At 57.3% G+C, this 7,799-nt stretch overlaps 1 protein-coding gene across 1 annotated transcript in view; it reads left to right on the forward strand.

Moving 5' to 3' along the window:
- The window catches only part of VAV2 (vav 2 guanine nucleotide exchange factor), a 278,878-nt gene that overhangs the window by 55,339 nt on the left and 215,740 nt on the right, over positions 1-7,799 (forward strand). The gene's annotated exons all lie outside the window — the stretch shown is intronic.

Genomic DNA, 7,799 nt, shown 5'->3' on the forward strand with positions numbered 1-7,799 from the left:
TTGGTGGGCTGGTGTGTAGTGTTGTGTAGGTGACATTGATGTGTGCAGGAATAAGGGGTCGAGGCCAGACGCTAAGTTCCACCTGCTTGCTTGTTTCTGAAAGAGATGCCTCCGGAAGTGAGGGTTGCCACGTAAGCAGCAGTGACTGTCCTTGGGGACCCCGGACACCTTGGAAGGCTTCGTGGACTCCCTGCTGCTTGATGGGAAAGCAGGGCCCTTTGAGAGGTGTCAGCAGTCAGAGGGCACCTAAGGATGCTTCCTAGACATCCATTCATTTGTTCATTCATTAATTCATTGGTTCATTTGTTCGTCTACCAGATACTGAGCCCCTGCGATGGGCTAGGCATTGTCCAGGGTATTTGGGACCCAGAGGGAGCAAATGGCCTCAACTCCTGTCCCCCTGAGCCCCTGGCCAGCCTGTCACCCCAGGGTCACCTGTTTATCTACCTGATGGGCCTCAAATTTGATCTGTTCCGTCAAGCTGCATCTGTTGAATAGTAATCAAGCTATTTTAAGTGGCTTTTGGAATGAGCTTGGCATAAATAAAACAGGAAATTAATTTGTTTCCCCATTTTTTATCGATCAAAGACATCCTCAGCTGCCAGTCAGAGCTTCTGATGAGCACGGCGCAGCAGCGTGGCCCCAGGGAGTCAGTGCCACTCCAGCCAGAAGCAGAGCAGCCGGGCGTGCAGTCGGTCTCTGCTAAGTGCAGTGTTAGTAACCCTTGTTGAAGTATTTCAAGAAATCGCACTGTGTCTGTAGGTACTTCCTGGAGCCTTTGCTGCAGAGCGTGGAGGCCGCACATGGAGACCCCGACTTGCTCAGAAAGACCCAGGGGCTTGAAAAGAGAGTGCCTGTTCTCCTGAGGCCTAGAAGCTGTGGTGCCCTGTTTCTTTGGGGAGTGTAGTGGCCAGGTTCGCTTTTGCAGCAAGGGGCACATGGGGCGGGGGTCTTCACCTCCCGGTTGCTGGGCTGCTCTGGCCATGAGCAAAGAGCCTGAGGCCGGGCCCTAGAAGTCCCTTGTCGGCCTGTGTCCCTCCCCTAGTCCCTGGCACCTGCCTTGAGGAGCTCTGCTGTGAACTAAAGGCCAGTGGGGTGGTGGGCTAACAGCTTCAGGGTGGGGCCATGGTGATGCAGGGCCCAGGTTCTTGTGCGGTGTGGCTGCTTCTCAGCTCCAGCCAACTGTGTCCCCCCAACCCCCCTGCCGGCTCTTCCAGTGACCAATGTCTCAGGGGGTTTCTGGACTTCCCCAGTGAGATGGCCTCAGTACAGTTTCTTTTTATTTTGAGTGAGAGTTCCAGCATCGTGGAAATCAGAGGGCAGGGTTCTCCTTGCCCATTTTACAGATTGGGAAACTGAGGTACAGAGAAGCTCTGTGGCTGTTGAGGAGGAGCAAGCCTGGGTTGTCCCCACCTGGAGCACCTGCTGTGGGGTCTGCACTGGAATGTGGCTGTGTGCAAGAGGCCGGGTGGGGGAGGTGGGACTGTGCGGGACAGGAGTGGGTGGTTCAGGGATGCCAGCCAGAGGCCTAGGAGGAGCCCTGCCTGTTGGTGACAGTCTACATGGATGGGGAAGGTTGGGCCAGGCGATCTGGAGACCCCAGCTTGGGGCTTTCCCTGTGGGACCCCACCCCCAGCTGAGTGTCACTCCTGGGACTAAGGACACCCAGGCCCCTGACCTTCCTGGTGGGGCAGCCAAAGGGACTTTCCCGGGAACGGGCCTGCCAGAGGCTGGGGGCATCCTGAGAGGGACCGGGCCTGGGTTCAGATTGCAGGTCGCCTGCCTTCTGGTGCCTCCTTTTCCACATCTGCAAACGGGGGCTCAAAATACAAGTTTTTTGTGGGGACGGAGCAAATGTGGATGTGAAAGTGCTAGCGGGCTGTGAAATGGCGCATGCGTGCTAGTTAGTTGTTGTATGCCGATCAGTTCAGCCTCCTCCTCTCTGGCCCCATTCCCAAGCCTCGGTTTCTGCGGGTGGGGCCTGCCCCTCAAGCCCAAAAGCCAGGCTCCTACACTCAGCGCCTCCCCATCTCCTCTGAACAGACCGGGTTTTCCTCAAAGTACTGTTGTCATCTTAAAAAAGGAAAAAAATAATGGGATTTCCCTGCCCAGAAACCCACAGATGGGATAAAGGCCAGCAGTCTGGCCTTGGGGGTCAAACCATCCCAGATCTGTTGTTAGCTCGGTTACATCCTTGCTAGTGACCTTGGGCAGTCCAGGTGACCTCCTGAAACCTCAGTTTCCTCATCTGTAAATTAGGAATTGCTGCAGTGACTCAAGGGAGCTCTTAGCCGAGCGCCTGGCCTTCTGGAAAACCTGGCGACCGTGGAGCGCCTGTGATCACTGTGAGTCAGCGCACCGAGATGCGCAGCCAGTCGTGGCCGGGAGGACCTGGAACTCTGTGCCAGAGCCTCACTGTGCGGATGAGGACACTTGCCTGAGCTCTCCTAGGAGGAGGGAGCAGCGAGGGTCACCTCCTATAAAGGTCAGCCCGGCCCCACCCTCCTCCTGCTGTCTCTTATACACATCTAGATGTGTATAAGAGACAGGTGCAGTCGGTCTCTGCTAAGTGCAGTGTTAGTAACCCTTGTTGAAGTATTTCAAGAAATCGCACTGTGTCTGTAGGTACTTCCTGGAGCCTTTGCTGCAGAGCGTGGAGGCCGCACATGGAGACCCCGACTTGCTCAGAAAGACCCAGGGGCTTGAAAAGAGAGTGCCTGTTCTCCTGAGGCCCAGAAGCTGTGGTGCCCTGTTTCTTTGGGGAGTGTAGTGGCCAGGTTCGCTTTTGCAGCAAGGGGCACATGGGGCGGGGGTCTTCACCTCCCGGTTGCTGGGCTGCTCTGGCCATGAGCAAAGAGCCTGAGGCCGGGCCCTAGAAGTCCCTTGTCGGCCTGTGTCCCTCCCCTAGTCCCTGGCACCTGCCTTGAGGAGCTCTGCTGTGAACTAAAGGCCAGTGGGGTGGTGGGCTAACAGCTTCAGGGTGGGGCCATGGTGATGCAGGGCCCAGGTTCTTGTGCGGTGTGGCTGCTTCTCAGCTCCAGCCAACTGTGTCCCCCCAACCCCCCTGCCGGCTCTTCCAGTGACCAATGTCTCAGGGGGTTTCTGGACTTCCCCAGTGAGATGGCCTCAGTACAGTTTCTTTTTATTTTGAGTGAGAGTTCCAGCATCGTGGAAATCAGAGGGCAGGGTTCTCCTTGCCCATTTTACAGATTGGGAAACTGAGGTACAGAGAAGCTCTGTGGCTGTTGAGGAGGAGCAAGCCTGGGTTGTCCCCACCTGGAGCACCTGCTGTGGGGTCTGCACTGGAATGTGGCTGTGTGCAAGAGGCCGGGTGGGGGAGGTGGGACTGTGCGGGACAGGAGTGGGTGGTTCAGGGATGCCAGCCAGAGGCCTAGGAGGAGCCCTGCCTGTTGGTGACAGTCTACATGGATGGGGAAGGTTGGGCCAGGCGATCTGGAGACCCCAGCTTGGGGCTTTCCCTGTGGGACCCCACCCCCAGCTGAGTGTCACTCCTGGGACTAAGGACACCCAGGCCCCTGACCTTCCTGGTGGGGCAGCCAAAGGGACTTTCCCGGGAACGGGCCTGCCAGAGGCTGGGGGCATCCTGAGAGGGACCGGGCCTGGGTTCAGATTGCAGGTCGCCTGCCTTCTGGTGCCTCCTTTTCCACATCTGCAAACGGGGGCTCAAAATACAAGTTTTTTGTGGGGACGGAGCAAATGTGGATGTGAAAGTGCTAGCGGGCTGTGAAATGGCGCATGCGTGCTAGTTAGTTGTTGTATGCCGATCAGTTCAGCCTCCTCCTCTCTGGCCCCATTCCCAAGCCTCGGTTTCTGCGGGTGGGGCCTGCCCCTCAAGCCCAAAAGCCAGGCTCCTACACTCAGCGCCTCCCCATCTCCTCTGAACAGACCGGGTTTTCCTCAAAGTACTGTTGTCATCTTAAAAAAGGAAAAAAATAATGGGATTTCCCTGCCCAGAAACCCACAGATGGGATAAAGGCCAGCAGTCTGGCCTTGGGGGTCAAACCATCCCAGATCTGTTGTTAGCTCGGTTACATCCTTGCTAGTGACCTTGGGCAGTCCAGGTGACCTCCTGAAACCTCAGTTTCCTCATCTGTAAATTAGGAATTGCTGCAGTGACTCAAGGGAGCTCTTAGCCGAGCGCCTGGCCTTCTGGAAAACCTGGCGACCGTGGAGCGCCTGTGATCACTGTGAGTCAGCGCACCGAGATGCGCAGCCAGTCGTGGCCGGGAGGACCTGGAACTCTGTGCCAGAGCCTCACTGTGCGGATGAGGACACTTGCCTGAGCTCTCCTAGGAGGAGGGAGCAGCGAGGGTCACCTCCTATAAAGGTCAGCCCGGCCCCACCCTCCTCCTGCATGGTCCAGCTGGGGCCGGGGAGTCAGCTCCTGAGACTGTGTGGCACCTGCCTTGAAGATGCAGGCCTTGTGCCGCCATCCTTCGCGAGACAGGACGTTCTCGCATCTCCTTAGGCAGGGGCCTGCTGCCCTTTCGCATCCTGGCCACTCCTTTTGCCCCAGAATCCTGGGCCTACTCACGAGCTCACTGCTTGGAGCCTTGGTTGTCTGTCTGTGCAGTGGGCCCGTGCACACCTCGCAGGCTCTGCAGGTGGTGAGTGACTTGGCTGTTGGTGCACGTCGGCGTCCACCCTGCCTGTGGTCATCGTCAAGCTCTGCCATTACTCCATCCCCATCGCCCAGGGGTCGATGCCCAAGCCACCTGTGTCCAAACTGCAACTCCGCAGCTGAGGCCTGCTGGCTGTGTGACTCAGGCAAGTGGATTTGCCTCCCCTGGCTTAGTTTCTCCTTTTGTACCCCTCTCAGGGCATGCCAGCTAGATGCCAGCTCTGGAGAGCGGAGCAGCTCTCAGCTCTGGAGAGTGGAGCCTGTCCTGTGTCCCACTCCAGCACTGCTGGTGACCCGTTGCCAGTAAGGGGCAGTGGAAGGGCTCACGGAGGCTGAAGGGCACCCCTGCTCTTGGTGGGCTGCTGTGGGTTCTGCAGGGCAGACAGGCCTGTCCCTGCCATTATGTCCCCATCACAGTGGATTGCTTCAGAGACCCTAAAGAGACGTGACTGTCCTGTGAGCATGTGAGCGTGGCCGGTGAAACTTGACCTCCAGGGTACCCTCGGGCCTCATCTGTGGCTCAGACCCTGGGTCCTGGCTCTGGGGTCTTGGCTCTCTGGCCCTGCCCTCCCTCTCCTGTCTGTGACACCCCGCCCTGGCGCCTTGCAAGAGCTGAAGGACCGTGCAGCTGAGCCTGGGGAGGTGGGCGGTTGGGCATGGAGCCTGTGTCGCCACACTAATCCGATTTCAGCCTGATTAGATCCGCGGCTGCCGATGAATGGGCTGGAGAGAAAGGGGCTGACGTTTCCAGGGCACAGTACACGCCGCCTCTCATTGCAGCGGCAGAGCCTGGACAAGGGATTCTTAGGGCCCAGGGGCAGGAGCCCTCCCTGCAGTCTGGGGCTGTGGAGAGTGGGAGGTGGGGTAGCCCATGCCCCCTCAGAGTGCCCTAAGCAAACACAGTGGGGACCGCATAGCCGCCAGCCTGGGGGAGAGGCCACTCAACCCTGGGACCCTTGTCACAGGGCTTGTTTTCTGGGGACAGACCCTTGCTATGGCCGCTCAGCTGGACTTACAGTCCAGGATGCTGGGGCAAGCAGTGGCTGCCTTTGTTGGGGGGGGGGTCCCGAAGGCCAGGTTGGATCAATGAGAGAGAATGCCGCTTGCTCCTGCAGCCACAGGTGACAGCTGAAGCCAGCCCCCACAGCTTGAGCATGGACAGGGGACTTTTCACCTGGCGCTGATCACCATCTGGGCCTCCCTTGCCCACTGTCCCTCGGCCTGTGTCCTCAATGGGCCCCTGTGGCCAAGACGCACTTGCGGCAACCTCAGCCTTGGGTCCAGTCCCTGCCAACTGTCGGGGTCTCTATCTAGAACCTGGACCTTGAGGCTCTGATTGGCTCCAGAGCGACTACAGACCTTGCAAACTGGGCCACTGAGGAAAGGGGCTCAGGGATGGCAGGAGGGACCCGGTGCCTGCTCACACACCTGTCCTCTCAGAGGGCCTTTGCCCTGGCCGATGCCGACACGGCTTCATTCTTGGCGCTGCTGCCCTCTGATCAGGTGCCCATGTCCTTAACTCTCTGTGCCTCAGTTTCCCTTCATGGAAAATGGGATGAACTGTAGAAAGCACAGGAAATGCTCACTGAAGGGAGGCCGGGCCCTGTGCAGCCTCCCTCGAGGTAGAGGCTGATGTGGTGCCCAGGCTTCGTCCCGGTCTCTGTCATCCCTGTCCATATGGTCCCTGTTCCTGCCATCTGCATCAGCCTGTGTGGCTCAGTTTTGCAGAGACCACCCTGGGTTGGGCCCAGAGCTGCACCAGGAGGACTTCCTAAAGGTTAGGGTGACCAGAGTGGCCACGGGTGGGGCCGGGCCAGGCACAGCAATTGCTGGGCCCCACGGGAAAGGGGTGCTCTGGCCCCATCCTGCGCCCGAAAGGAAGCCTGGGCCTAGCCGGCTGTGATTATGGTTGGGATCTGTGTAATTAACTCTAAACTTGGGAGGCTGAGGAAGAATGAAAATAAATGCTTCGTGGAAATTATAGACGAGCCATATGCAAAAAATAGTCGCGCCGGGCTGGAAGCCGCAGCGCACGCGGCAATACAGACGAGCGAGAGGGTGCAGCCCCTTCCCTGGCGCAGGCCCGCTCCCAGCTCCAGTGTCTGGCGCTGCCCTCCCCAAATGCCATGGACGTGGTGGCTTTAAGTGGCAGAACCTTCTTGTTCCTAGGGCTGCAGACCAGAAGCCTGAATCAATTGTGTGCGGCAGCAACAGTTCCTTCTGGGGTCTCCGGGGAGAATCCGTCCCACGCCCTCTCCCGCCTCTGTCGGCAGTGGCCACCCTTGGTGTGGCTGGGCCACAGCTGTGTCACTCCCAGTCGCTAAGGGGAGGGGCCTGTCGTCACATGCCCTCCTCGTGGGTCTGTGTCTCCATGTCTGTCTGTCTCTCTTCTAATTAATCTTTTTATTGTGGTAAAATATACATAACATAAAACTCGGCATCTTCTCCAGTTTTTCTCCAGGCCACTGTCCAGTAGCATCAAATACATTCACTTTGTTGGCAGGCACCACCACCACCATCCACAGGACTCTCTCGTCTTCCCAAGCGAGAGCTCTGTTCCCCACAAAACCACAACACCCTGTCGCCCAGCCCTTCGAGGGCACCCGCCATTCTGCTTTCTCTCTCTGTGGATCTGACGACTCCAGGGGCCTCATGAAAGTGGAACCATGGCCGGGTACGGTGGCTCACGCCTGTAATCCCAGCACTTTGGCAGGCCGAGGCAGACGGATCACCTGAGGTCGAGAGTTGGAGACCAGCCTGACCAACATGGAGAAACCCCATCTCTACTAAAAATACAAAAATTAGCCAGGCTTGGTGGTGACACATGCCTGTAATCCCAGCTACTCAGGAAGCTCAGGCAGGAGAATTGCTTGAACCCAGGAGGCAGAGGTTGTGGTGAGCCGAGATCGCGCCATTAGACTCCAGCCTGGGCAACAAGGGCGAAATTCCGTCTCAAAAAAAAAAAAAATCGCATAGGATGTGTCCTTTCGTGTCTATATTCTTCAGAATTAACAGGTTGTGAAAAACAAAGATCTTGGAGTGTTTTAGATCCACGTTGTGTAAACTAGCAGTTACTAGCCACATGTAGCTTTAAAATTTAATTTAAAATTAGCAATCCAGTTTTTCAGTAGCCACCTTTTTTTTTTTTTTTTTTTTT

This window comes from Mandrillus leucophaeus, unplaced genomic scaffold, assembly GCF_000951045.1.
Source record: "Mandrillus leucophaeus isolate KB7577 unplaced genomic scaffold, Mleu.le_1.0 Scaffold398, whole genome shotgun sequence".
Classification (NCBI taxonomy): domain Eukaryota; kingdom Metazoa; phylum Chordata; class Mammalia; order Primates; family Cercopithecidae; genus Mandrillus; species Mandrillus leucophaeus.